Source organism: Falco rusticolus, chromosome 4, assembly GCF_015220075.1.
Source record: "Falco rusticolus isolate bFalRus1 chromosome 4, bFalRus1.pri, whole genome shotgun sequence".
Lineage (NCBI taxonomy): Eukaryota > Metazoa > Chordata > Aves > Falconiformes > Falconidae > Falco > Falco rusticolus.
Genome location: NC_051190.1, coordinates 62,268,787 through 62,282,977, shown reverse-complemented (window position 1 = coordinate 62,282,977; position 14,191 = coordinate 62,268,787). Strand labels below are relative to the sequence as shown.

Here is a 14,191-nt window from a genome sequence, read left to right as displayed (position 1 = left end):
GGCCCCGCGACTGGAGCGCCGGGGGCGGGGCGGGCGGGGCGGGGTCCGGCGGAGGGGCTACGGCAAGTGCGAGGAGATAAAATGCCTGGAGTGGGCGGGCGGTGTCGGTCCGCCTCCGCGCGCGCATTCAGAGCGGGTGACGTCAGGTGCATCACGTGCTTCGACTCGTCACGCCGCGCGCGGGGCCCACTCCGCCAATCCGCGGGCACTGGTGCCGGCAGAGCGCGCCGCTCCGCGCAGTGTCGCTGGCCAATCCCTTCCGCCGGCGGAGGAGGGACTTCCGCCGGGAGCCGGAAGCGGGTCTCTCATGCGAGCGGGTGGTTGAGTCTCGGCTGGGAGACGTTTCGGGCCCCGGAGCCGCCGCCGCCGCCTCCTCCTCCTCCGCGCCCCCCCCTCCCCGCTGTGCTGCCGCCGCCTGCTCCTCCTCCCGGCCCCCGCCCCGCTCTCCGCTCTTCCTCTCCTGGCATCCGGCGGCGGCGAGGCCCCGGCGGCGGCGGCGGCGCAGCGAGCGGCCCCGACGCTAGCGGAAAGCCCGGCAGAAGCGAGAGGCCTCGGCGCTAGCGGAGAGCATCCCCCCCCCCCCGTGCCCGCCTGTCTTCTCCCCTTCGAGGCCCAGCCCGAGGGCGGCGGCGGCTGCTGGTGACAGGTGAGTGCGAGGGGCCTCCCGGGGCTCGCGCCCTCCTGGCGGCGGTGCCCGCTTGGGCCGCCCTCCCCACCCCCCCCACCCCCCCACCCCCCCCCGCCATCTCCCGGTGTGAGGGGGAGTGGCAGAGCGGGAGGGGGGAGACACCCCCCCGTTCCGCCACCCGCCGCCCCCCTCTCACCGGGGAGGCGGCCGGAGCCGCCATCTTCCCACCCGAGGCGGTTCCCGGGGGAGAGGTAGGAGGGAAGAGGAGGGATCCCGGTTCGGGGCCTTGCTGGTGGCGGGGGGAAAGGCGAGTTGCCGGGCTGGGCTGCCGGGGCCGCTCCCGCACTGCGGTCTCACCGAGCGGCGCTCGCTGCCCCGGTCGCAAACGGTGGCCGGGCAGCGGCCGAGTGAGCTTTGCCCCCCGCGCCGGTTTGGCGTTGCCGAGGATCTCGGTGGGCAGTGGGTGCGAACGCCGGTGGGGGCGGCGGGGAGGGGGCGAGCGGTGCGAGGGCACGCCTGGAGCACCGGCTTCATGGCGCTTTCGGGCCGTGCACCCTTGGCGGTGAGGAGCTGTGACCCTCTCGGATGAGCGCGGCTGGAGGAAGCGGCAGGCGCGGGCGGTACCGGCCCCTCGCCGATTGCTGCGGGCAGTGCAGGGCAGCGCTGGCTCTTCCCGAGAGCTGTGCCCTGACCGGGTGAGTGGCTGGTGCAGGAGCCAGCAGGCCAGCTGTGCTCGCAGGTTACGAAGCAATACTTGCAAAAGCAGCTACCGCACAAACAGTGTTTTGCCCCTAGGATTTTGTTGTTGTCGGGCCTTCACTAGCTGCCTCAGCCAAGTTGTTTTCACTCTCAGTTTCAGGCTGTGCAGATGCTCAAAATTACTACATAGCTTTGTCCACAGTTTAAACAGATGTGCAGTTGCCAAACAGTGTTGTACAAGATTCCTGTGTGGCAGATAAGTATAATTATTTTATTCTGCAGGTAAGGGAATTGAGGCAAAGTGGTTAAGACTTGCCTGTGGCCACAGAGAGCGAGCTGGTTTCAAAACCACTGTTTAAACTTGAGTCACAGTTGGGGTAAAACCATGGGAATTCTGGCTTCTGATCTTGCGTCTTGTCTCTGGCCTAGTTTTGTCAACCTCCGTCTGAATCCTTAGTAAAATTGGAGTAGAAATCTTAAGTACTGCCTCAGGATGGCTGTCGAAAGGCTTTAACCTTTCATGTGGTTTAAGTTTTGTGTCAAATGAACTTGGTTTTTATGGATTGGATAATTTTTCAAAGGTCAAAGCAGGTTGTTTTCTTTTTTTTTAAACTGGCTGAGATTTCACAACTCCAGGGTTTTGATTCTGATCTGGTAACTTTTTTATCAGTTGAACTTTCACTTGTTTCCTGCTGACTTGTAAGCATTTCTTCAAGTTAATTCTTGAGATATGAAGCTATTCAGCTTAATCACCTTAGCTATTAGAAAAACATTGATATTTTCTGACTTTTTTATTATTAATTCTGCAAGAAGTGAAAGGAAGGCAAAAACTAGGATGAAGCCTGATAAAGCATGTACAGAAAACATATGTAATGTCTGTAGGAAATTTTATTCTTCTAGGTGTGTTGTCATTTATATGTGTATGCTATTTATATGGAAGCCAAAGTTACTCTTAAGTTTAATTGGTCTTACGGGTTTTTTGGGGAAAAAAAATAAAAGCTTATTGAAACTGAAATAAAGGATTTGCATAAATGATGCATTTGACCTCTTGGATGTTCCTAAATGATTGTATATTTTCATGGTATATAATCGGGTCCTTAAGTGCACAAGGTGTTCTGGGTTAGATTGAATTGTTTCCCTTGTAATTATTCATGTTTTTTCAAGTGTTTACACACAAATGCCTTAAGGGAATAAAGGTGTTGGCGCAAGTGTGTTCTGCCATGGTTGCTTTTTATGGCTTGCTCTAATGCAAATATACACATAGAAAGGTATGGATCACTGATATGTACATAGATATATTGTTTAGATATGTGGCTAGGACTTAAATCTGCTTCAATACAGAGCAAGATGGAAGATCTAGAACTGGAGGCAGTTGTGGGAGCTTTAGGGTTTTTTTGTTTCTGTGAGACATGTGGTAACCATGTAGGCAATTTCTGACTCTTCCTTGTTTAGAGTGAAATGAACTGCATGCTTTATTTTACTGAAATGCAAAATAAAGTGTCAGGTTTGTCTAATACACATGTTCTGTGGGGATCTGTTGCTGTGTCTCAGGTCTCATATCTGGCAGTGGCTTTGGCTTTAAATCAGTTGTGAGCTTAATTGGCATGGTAATATAAACTCTTTGTTAAATATTTATTACATTACCTCACAAAATGCACATGCTAGACACGGAAAAGGCATGTTTCTGGCCATAGTGTGTGACAAATCCAAAGTGACAGCTGAAAGGTAACAAGGACGGACTTATAAAGAACAAAGTAATTAGGTGTAGATGTGTTTCATCAGTTTAATTTTCTTAAAATAGGTGGCTTTTGGGCCCTTCAGTGCTATTAATCTTTAATTCCGTGGTGCCTGTATATATTCATCAGACATTCACATTCTCATAAATTAACAGGTAAAGTACATGAATAAGCCTGTAGAGCAATTGTCTTATCTTTTCTTGTGCCTGTGTTGGAAGAAGCAGTTTTTGTTAAGGGCAGTGGCCTTATTGATCTTGAAAAGCATTCTTGTCTTAGAGATGCTTGGTGAAGGAAGGTGTAAAGGTGGCTTGAGAGGTAGCTAACAAATGCAGTGTCAAGAAGGCACTTGCCGGCACAGAGAAAAAGGCAGAAGAGACCAGATTAAGCAAGCAAAGAAGCACAGTTTCAAGTCTAGAGAATATGAAGCTTTGATGGTGTGATTTTTTTTGTTTGTGGGTGCATGTACATGCACCGTGAGGAACTCTTACATGGCTTAAGACATTGTAAAAAATGCAGTTTGCATAGTGTTCTGTTCCTTCAAGCATCTACTAGCAAAATGACATTTTTATACAAGTTTGTGTAACTCTTAGACATAACTAGAAAAGACTCTGGCTGTGTTTATTCCTGTATGTAATCAGTGATACTAAACCAACGTGAGTATTGCATGTCTCTTGTACTTGCATTCAGAATGGGCACACAGGTATGAGTAGGAAAGGAAGGATGTTACAAAACAGGACGTTGTAAGAAAGAAAACCCTCCCCATGCAGTTTTGAAAGAGGCAATAGTGTGTGGAGAACTGTATAGCAGATGACAGCAAAAGCTACTCTTGTAGTAAAGGCCCTGGAAAGGTATTTGAGCAGTGTTGTTTCCAAAGCAAGTCATACACATGCTGAAAAACAATACTGTTATTTTAGTCAATATAAAACAAGATCGAGACAGGTGGATTTCGCCATGTAAGCCAGACATTAAATTAGGGAGGGAAAGTGATGTAGAACATGAACTTTGAAATAATGCTGTTTTATTGTGATACCTCAAAAAAGAGAAAACGTGCACGCACACCCTCTTCCCCCATGAACTGGTTATATGCTTTACCAAAGGTATGGTTTGAAAATGTTGTAAATACAGCTGTAAGCTAATGCTTGGGGAACATCTGTTTTCTTTTCCTATGTATTAACTGTGCTGAATTCGAGGCAAGCTAGTGTGTCATAAGTCAAACACAAAAACAGAATACTTCTGAAGCACTTTCTCTGAATGTGAAACTTGGTGATACTTCACCTGGTCAATAAATATAATTCAGTGCTGTAAATACGAAGCAGTTGAAGACCCATTGCTATTCCAAGAATCTGTTTCTTTCTCTTTAAGGATATGCTGGCTTTGACTGGCTCATGATAAAAAATTATCTAAAACCAGTAAGTTTGAGGAACTTGTTAGAAACAAACTAGAGGTTGATTTCTGTACCACCCATACGCTTAAATTAATCTAGCAAAGTTCTACAAAGTAGTGTGGGAGAAACAAGTTCTATTAATTTGTTCTTAGTTGATAGTTCTTAATTTTTGGTGATGTGATGGAGCCAAGGATTTATAATCCCTTTTTCACTGATCTTTCCTGTTTGTGTTGTCTGTGTTTGTTGCTGTTAAATACCCTTTTTAAGGGGGGTGTCCCCCCGTATTAGGAAGCACGCACTACAAAGTAATACCTGCAGACAACAGAGGTACTTTGGAGTACTTAAATTAGGTGTGACTGTAATACAGCATAATTGTGCGATTAGGATAGCCGTGACAGTATTCGTTCTGTGATGTGTGCTGGTGCAGGTATTTTGTGTCTGGGTATATGTTTCAGGAACAGCAATTACCTCCAAAATTGAAAGACTGACAGGGGTTACTAATATGTGGCTAGCTACTTGGCCTAGAACATTGCAGGGAATTGGGGAAATGCTGTTTTGACGCCCTGATGAATCACCAATTTCTTTGAGCCTTAATCTTTTCTAACCCTCGTTTACCATGGAGGGCTGGGCTATGCATATTCTGGATCCTGTCAGTCCAGCTCCTTAATGGGTAGTTGAATGATGTAATACAAAAGGAATCAGTTGTTCATAAGCTGAATGGATTGCCACCTCTGCACTTCCAGCAGCTCTGTTGTTACTAGCATAAGGCTGTTGGCACGTAAGGAGTTGGTATCCCTGAGAGTGTATCCTACAGTACAGGTTTATTCTGGATAGCGTTTGTGGCCATCTGGGGTTCATAGGTACCTCGGGTTCAGTGTACGTGTATTTAAGGTAGTAGTAGCTATACGTGACTTTTAGTTCTGGACTGTTACGCAGATGGATAAATAGAAAATTAATGCCTCTAGATATCTGTAGAAATCTATGTAGCGTGGTAGCTTATGATAAATTAGACACAGAATTACTTCATCTGTTAGACTCCTTCCTAAAATGCCTGCATCACTTTCACTATTGAAAATAGCCAACACTGGCAAATACAGACTCTGGAAATGACATCTTCACATGCTATCAGTAGTTCACATGGGACTTGTTCAGGAATATACTGAGTCTTGAGTGTAGTTGTAGATCAGTTATTTTAACTAAAGCTAGTGCTGGGCTGTGTGCAAGTGTAAATACTGTATCATTTAATTTTGCTGTTAGATTTCTTCTGATAATTGCAAAGAAACAACAGTATTTTTCCCTTTGCTTAAATTAATTCTCCCTCAGCTTCATACTGGCCCTTCCCTGCTATCTTCTGGAAATAAACAATGATGAATATTAACACTTTATTGATGGTATTCATAAAGCAGACTTCCATCTGTCTTGGTATTGGAGTTACACACCTACTTCAAAAAACTGTAGATTTGTTATTCTATTAAAGTGTTTCTCTGTATTTCTCAGCAGACCTAATGTTCTGCATTCTATTTTCAAGTGTTTTATAATCACAGGATGCCAGTGATCTGACAGGGAATCTTGACAAATTAAATGTTAGTTAAATGGTAATTATGTTGAGGAAAAAATATTTAACCATTTGATAAATCTCACGTGTCAGAAAATTAATGAAATGTTTGAGAATCTTTACAGTGATGTTGGCAGCTTTATGGTTTTGTTTTCGGTCAGTGTTGGTATCCATAAGCATATTTTCACAGGTTGTGGTGCTGTCACTGGTTGCCTCACAACAAAGCCTGACTGACTGTTGTTCAAACAAGGAACTGATGAATCAACAGACCAATGTCCAAAGTAACTTGCTTTTTCATATCCTGGCTCTGAAGGCTTATGCTCACACATTTTGATGGATCCTATGGGCTTCTGCTTCTTGTTCTAGGAATTAGAAAAATAAAGCACAAGTGAAGAATGCATTGGGGCACAGTTACTTTAAGTGCTGAGCTACCTATATGTGTGGGATTTGCAGTCTTATCTCAGAGTTTCATTCCCATTCAGTGTTGCTGCTGCCCAACAGATAGGGGCAGAAAATGGTCAACATGTTGCTGTTTAAAGCAGCAAGGCAAACAGTTTGGCCAAAATATCATTGTCTATGTTGGCATGTCTCCAGGATCTTAGGTTTGTGTCCCTGTTCCTGTTTAAATCTTGTTGTCCAATATTTTGTAGTAGATGTCGAAAAGATTTGTATTGTAAAGAAGGGAGGGGGATCTTTTTTTATGAATAGTTTCCAGCTTAGTTTGTAATTATTTTGTTATGATTATAATTTTCTGTTCCTTAATTAATGTTGTGTATTTTAACCACCTGGATTCAAAGACTGGAGCTTTTAGGAGAGTCTGTACACAGTTATTTTGACTTGCAAGGAAGAATTATTGTTGTTAAATCTAAGCTCAAATATTGGAACAGTCCATACTTAACAGCAAGTCAAAACCTGAATTACCAGTAGTTTTGATTACAGTGATACTCTAAAAAGGTGGGGTTCTCTAACTGAACAAATGTGCACCCAGCAGGTGATACTCTTAAAACAATGTATGAAACACTAAGCAAGAATTGCTTCTGATTTCAGTTAAGCTTGTAATGGAGGATGGTGGCTTTTTTCGAAAGAGGAAGTAATACTGAAGTCACTGGATTATTTGGGTTAAATTCTGTTTTTGGCAAAGAGGTTAATGAAATAATCATTGGCAAAAACATTAGCTTCCTTTTCTTATTACAAAACCTTAAAGTTACATGACACTTTTTTGTAAGTAGTTTAATTTCACTTCAAATTTGGTCCTGAGCATGTTTCAAAACTTAAGCTAACATATTTTAGGTAAATTAATGCCTTTCAAGTCATCCAAAAACACCCAGAGCCAAGAGCTGAAGGGGAGTTCATCCTAGGCTCTTTGTTTTGCAGAACAGCTGTTTATTAAAATAGTCTTTGCATAGTCAAGGATTACTGTATACATTTGTGTTGGAAGAAATCTTGTAATTGTATCTTCTCATTTATCACTGCAGTTTATTAACATTTTATTTGGTTCTGTATATGCCTCTCAACTGGACTTTACGTAGATGTAGACTGTTTTCTTTCTCACTTTCTCAGACCTGTTCTGACCAAAGATGTATTCTAGGAGTACTGTAACAGCTGTCCCATCAGTCTGCATCAAATCTTTTCTAGTATTCTAGTTCTGCACGCATTTGAGTTTGAGATCCTTGTAGTAAGATTTTGGCTTCCCTGAATAAGACATTTATTGTGTGGTCCAAGAATGTGATGATAAACTTAAAAAATTTCCTTTGAAGCTATGTGTGTGTCTTAGAGTAATTCAAAGCACTAAAAAAAAAATTGCATCCTAGAAGTTCCTAATACAGTTTTTGACCTTCTCTTGCTTAAGCATAGCACTGATTGCAGACTTGAAACGTAGAATTCAAAAGAATAAGTGATATTCCAAGATGATAAGCCTATTAAGACCTGTTAAACAATGTCAGACTTCTAACCTCACCCTTGGAGCTACCTTAAATATTAACCATATAGCTCCAAGTGATGCTTTTAATCTTGTCTTTCATTATAAAATACTTCATCCTGTTCTGCCAACTTCAGAATTTTTCTGTTGAAGGTGCTGTCCATAAAATCCTACCCAGCAGAGCTGGGTTAGTTATTTCCTTTACTTTTATGAACTGTACTGCCTAGAGTCACAGGCAGCATCATGAGTGTGCACTGGCCGCTTTCTGGTTAGTGGTGTAGTGAAGTATGTGGAAAACTTAGATTGTATTAGTAAATTGGGAGGAGGAACATTCGGTAATTGAAACAAGGAAGTTTGTTGTTCCCAGCATTGCTAAACTGACATTCTTCATGCACAGCATTTAACTTGTTCCCTCTAAGCAAGTGCTAAAGCTTCTGGTATTTTGTCATGTGTTGTTTCTTTGAAGAATTTGGAAAGGTCAAATAGGCCATCAATTGCTGCATCTTAACTTTTAAAAATTTGAAGCAGCTGTTAAAATACTGTAGAAATTGCAGTTGTTTTGTGAAATAAACAGAATTTATTAAGTGACAGGTCCATTTGCTGTGACACTATCACACTGAGATGCTGGTGAGTCTGTTAGCCAGCAAAGTACAGTATCTTTTCTAGTTTTCATTCCCAAGTCAGGAATTACTTTCAGTCTTAGAATGAAAACTGCCTTTCCTGATGAAAGTGCAACAGTTTCCATAACTTTACTGCTCTGTGTAGAGCTCTTAGCATGCCTTGTTGTTGTTTCCTTCAGTAGTGGAATGGGAAGATTAATCTGTCTGACTTCCATTCAATAGATACTTTAAAGAAAAGTGAACACCAAAAAATCCTGCTTGGTTAAGTGAGAGCAAGCCACCTATGTGGCGAGGGAAGGGAAACAAGGAAAAATAAATGATATTATGCAAGATACTATCCTTGCATGATAAATCCTTGTGTGTGCGTGATTTCAGAGAAGATATGATAGAATGAGACATACTTGGTATCCAGTGTGCCAGAGTAAACTCACCTGCTGGAAATAAGATGTGTGTCAAAATGAAGAACTATACCTTTATAGGAAAAAATATCTGAAGTCTTTCAGGTGGCTTTTTGATAGCCATGTTAATCTCTTCATGTGGTGCTTGGTTGGCTATAAGAAGAAGTAATATAGGCTGAAGATAGGTGTAGGATTTTGGAAAGTTTCCCTTTAAATAAATCAGAGTTCAAGCATTTAAGTTGCCATCTGGTGTTCTGAAAATGCAGATTTAAAAAGGAAATTAACAATAAAATGAACAATTTTTTGTGAAATGCATAGTCATTAGTACTAAAAGGTATCATCTCCTGCCCTGTCTACTCCAGGGCAAGCTTTAATTTTCTTTCAAATTCAACTTACTACTTCTAGTCAATTTTGTCTTGGTCTTCTGTTTTCTGTGTGTACAGAGGTGGTGTGCAATTGCTACACTCAGGTGACCTCAGTGCAGACAAGCAACATGGATGATGATAGTTGATAAATTAGAAGAAGTTTTGCATTTGATGGTCCTAAACTTCAGAAGTAGTTTTGTGATGCTTTCCTAATATTTGCATTAAGTGAAAAACTTAGTTTCCATGTCAGCGAACAGTATTTGACATTAAATACTGGTATTGCATTAAAAGCCTGTAATAGCTTTCCTGCTAATTTGTAGGCATAAAGGTATGTGAAGTTACTGAGAAGCTGTTATTTTCAGAGAAAAATGCAATTAGCCTATCAAAGGTCACACCAAAGCATCTAGAGTTAATATTTATGTAGTAGGTAAACAATTTTAGCGGTTAAAATGATGTATATTAGTAAAAATACTAACAATTCTATTTGCATTACCTCTGTGGTGGCTTGTAGTTGCGGATCAGAATCCCATTGCACTGGACTCTGTGCAAGCAGAGACTGTTGCCTTGTAGCTTAGTCAAGCGTAACAGGTAAATGCAGGTGGGATGGGAGTGTTACAAGAAATTAACCTGAGCAGTGGATTAGTATAATATATGATGCCAGTCCTCTGATGAAAACCTCATCAGTTTTTAAAACATACTAATTGTAAAAAAATCTTGCAGGAGGAGGGAGTTTCTGTCATGTCCCACAGTTTGTTAGGCAAAAACTTGTTTTTTATTATATTTGGATGTTATTTAGTCTGACTGGTTTCAGAAGATTTTATGAAAAGTTACTCTATAGTCAGGCTCATTTAAAAATATGTATTCTTTATTATACAGCTTGGAAGCAGAGGCAGATGTGAACTGCTGTGCAGAGTGTGGGGTCTGGAACTCCCAAGCTTGTCCTTCTGTAGGTGCTTTGAATCATCATCGCCCCGTGTTCAGGCTTAACTGGTTTTCTGTTTTGTTTTTTATTCAATGCAAAAGAGCAGTGGTTTGCATTGACCTGTTCTTTCACTCTTTAATTCAGTGCAGGCATTCTGCTGGGATTTCTCTCGTGAAAGTCCTGCAGGCATGTTACTGTCGTCTTTTGTTTCTTTTTTTCTTTCTCTTTCAGTAGAAACTACCTGTGATGCTTTGTAGGCAAGAGTAATAGCAGCAGCAGAGAGCGATGTAGACTTGACCTGTTAAGTTTCACTCAGAACTGCATTACTAGGTTTGCAGTACTCTACTGCTGATGATTTCCTAGAGAACAGGAAAGGAGGATTAATGGCATGAGTTGTTCAACTGGGGTCATCCTCTACTACTCTTCTAGTGGTCCCAGAAGTAAAGCATGTGTATGAGCAACTATTGTGTAGTTATCTGTTTAACTATTCATAGAAAAAATGGTTTGTTCAAATTTATAAAAATCCTGTTCTTGCTAGAGATGTCTTCTGTCCTGGAAAAGCAAAAAACCCACTGGGGCTGGGAAGTAGAGAGGTCAAATGCTCATGAATCTAACAGAGGGCAAGTGATGGAATATTTTACTGGAAAATCAAATTTTGAAGTGCTAGCCTGATGTGCTTGAGGGGCAGATTCTTGATCTCTTTCTGGAGAAAGATAAAAGGCCTTTTTTTCCAGTGTGAGGTGTTTTCTGCTTTTTGTAGGCGTTGGGTAATTTATGTAGAACTTGTGGTTCTATATTCAACTAGATAAAGCAACTTTTCAAGAGCAGATGGGGTTGTGGAGAGTTACAATCCATAATGCTTAATATTAAGGTGGTATCCCACCATTTGCTTCAGAATCGCCATGGTTTGGCAAAGCTGCTAACAACTTTAACTTTGCCATTTGAGGGGTTGTGCAGATAATGCACAAATGAGAGTAAAGGATTTATTTTAATTTACGGTTCAGTACTTTTTGAAATCATCATCTGATAAAAAAAATCTGACATGATAGTTATAATAGCAATTAAATATGCATCTTTATGGATAACCTGCAGGGTGTGTGCTGTTAGTCCACTTACAGTGATGAAAACAAGCTTGTGGCTTTGTGATGGATGTGCTACATGAAGCAACCCCTGTTAATTAATGAGCTGGGTTTCTTAATGTTACACGCTTCAGCCTGCAGTCAGGAGAATGCTGCTTCAAACTTGAGAGCTAAGAACAAACTGTAAGAAAACTGAGAACTGCTCATGACACAATCACATTTGTCTTCAAGGCACACAATGCTTTTACCCGGGCATAAAAATTTCTTCCCAGTGGGTTACTCCTGTCTTGGTAGAACTCCTAGTATTCTTAAATGGATTTTTTTTTTTTTTTTTTTAGATTGTGTACTACCAATCATGTGGTGCATTGCATTACTGAGGAGGATATGATCCACAGACTTATTAGTTCATTTCTTGAGTGCACATCAGATGATACCTGTGTATACCTATCATCTCGGGGTGCAGGGTGACTGCGGAAATTCTTTGTAAGACCTTTCAGTATAGTGAAAAAAATTCCTTTTATTTTAAGCATATATATTTAAAATACCATGCATAAAAGGCTAGACATAAAAAAGGTAATCAGGATTATTTGGTGGTGGAGTAATCTTGTTATCTTCAGTGTACTATAAAGATCTTTCTTCCTGTTGTTTGAGATTTTGTGAGTAAATAAGACTGTAATTTTACCCCCTTCATGTTTTTCTTGCTCTTGACTGAAAGTTTTTTGTATACCTCTGTATAAGGTCCTTATCATTTACCACTATCAGGTCTCTTTACTATTTTATCACCTTGCTTATAACTTCTTGCTTGGACAACTAATTACTATAACAATCTGAATTTCTAGACTTGTGGAGTAATCGGTTCTGGTGTGCAGTTCCATCATGTGGGATTTTGTATGAGTTAGAAACCTCAGTAAATGATGGGAGTTGCAAATGGCATGTGAAGCCTAGTGCAGAAATGTTTTTGTAAAACTTCAAATAAGGAAATGCAGTGTTCCCTTTAAATAGCAGGGTTTACTGTTTCTCTTGATCTCAGCAATTCTTAGAGGAGAGACTGGGTTTGAAGAGATAACTAACAGAATTACAGAACAGTTTTGAAGGCTATCAACCTTATAAAGAACAGAAGGGGTTTTTTTTAAAAAAACTTGTGAAGTAGATGCAGCAGCAGCTCTAAACCATTTGAGCTGGTATTTTTAATTGCAAAATGTTAAAAACGTACAGCATTAAGGTTTAGGTGGTTTTTCTGAGACAGTGCGCTTCTTGCTGACACCTCACTGCCCATGTGGGTTTTAAAATGCCTTGCACCTGCCAGGTACCGTGTTACTGGTTTGCCCTTGGTGCTTGTGTCCATGCCCTCTTCAAGAACCAAAACGCTGTGGTGTTCTGGGTGCTGCCTGGGAGGTGCCCAGGCATAAGTAATGTTCTTGGCAGAAAGGAAAACTGAAACAAATCAGATGGTACTTTTCTTGGGTTTTTTGAAATCTATTTTTCCAGTCACCATACTGGCACATACACTGGATGCATGTACATTTTGAAACCTTCATCTGGCAGACTTTGATGAAAGTACAGGGTCACACTAAGCTCCAGAGGTGAAATGTTCAACTTTTTCCCCAACTGTTTAGCTAATTAGCAGCTAAATTTAGAGCCTTGTGGTAATTTTTAATAGTAGTGTATTCAATATTTAACTTCTGTAGAGACACGCTGTGACTAAATATTTATGTCATGTCAGCTGTTTAATTGCTGTTGTGTAATACAGAGTTTACAACTGACATAGGCACAATGATGATTGCAGAGATTGCCAAAAACAGATGTGCTTTTTGGGGTTGTTAGATTATTTATTTTTTTCATTTGCAGCTATTATGTCCAGTGTGGTAATGTAACTGCCTCACAGTGTGTTTTCTTTTGAATAATGCCATCTTTTGAATGATAGGTTGCTTGTCACATCTACTCTGTAAATAAGCTGATTTCCTGTTTTGAAAGGAAGGATGGAAACCCCTGAGTTCTGTCACAGGCTTTCTGTATCAGAATGATACAGCTTTGTATGGTTATTCATCTACAGAATGGTGATGTGCCCCATGCAGCGGGATGATGGTTCAACTCTTAACGTTAGAGCTTAAATCTTTCTTTGAAAGTCTTTTAAAACAGCCATTGATTAAAACTGCAAGCTCAAGTTTGTGTCACTGCTCATAATGCTAACAGAGGGAAACTTGCAGCTTTTCAGAGTTGATGTTCTAGGGCTTCACTATCCTGTGTCTGAGTTAGCAGCTTTACCTGGGCTGACAACATGATTAACTTCTGACAGATTACATATGCCTTGGTAATTCAGAACACATGTGAAACTAATAAAGGTAAACTTTTAAATAGTGTACTTCTGGAAGAGGCATCTGTTGCTTCTTGTATCAACTATGTGATGTATTCAGCAGGTGCTAAAACTCTTTTCAAAGCAGAGGTCAGTGGTAGCTCTGTTAACTTCTGCTGTGGGGTTGTGATCCCTGTGAATGTGTAAGAGTGTGAAACACGGTGAGAAAGTATGTTATCTCTGACCCTAGAAAGAGGATTTCTGTCCTGTAACTGGAAGTTTGTTGTGAGACTTAAGTTAAACGATGCACCTGTTAGAAAACACTTTAGGCTTTCTCATGTTACTCGAAGGGTATTTCTGTATTAGCCTTGTGAGAAGTTTATCTTAATCTGTGTTTAAAGTTTCTAAAATGTTTGCTGGGAAGAGTTCTGCACAAAGCCAAGCTCAAATCTGTTTTTGTTTGTGCTTGCTGGAAGAGCAATGAAAAGGTCTTTTATTCTAGTGAGCTTTTTTGTTTTATGGTGTTGCTGTTTGCAGTGTGAAAGTTAGTTGTCAGCACTTGCATTTGTAAATCTCTTTTTAAGGGCTGATTAC

At 41.1% G+C, this 14,191-nt stretch overlaps 1 protein-coding gene across 3 annotated transcripts in view; it reads left to right on the top strand.

The window, feature by feature from the left end:
- Positions 1–280: 280 nt before the first annotated feature.
- The window catches only part of LARP4B (La ribonucleoprotein 4B), a 58,343-nt gene continuing 44,432 nt past the window's right edge, over positions 281–14,191 (top strand). For all 3 annotated transcript variants that reach the window (XM_037384081.1, XM_037384083.1, XM_037384082.1), the window contains exon 1: positions 281–646. The gene's annotated coding sequence lies outside the window, so the exon portion shown is untranslated. The remainder of the gene's footprint in view (positions 647–14,191) is intronic.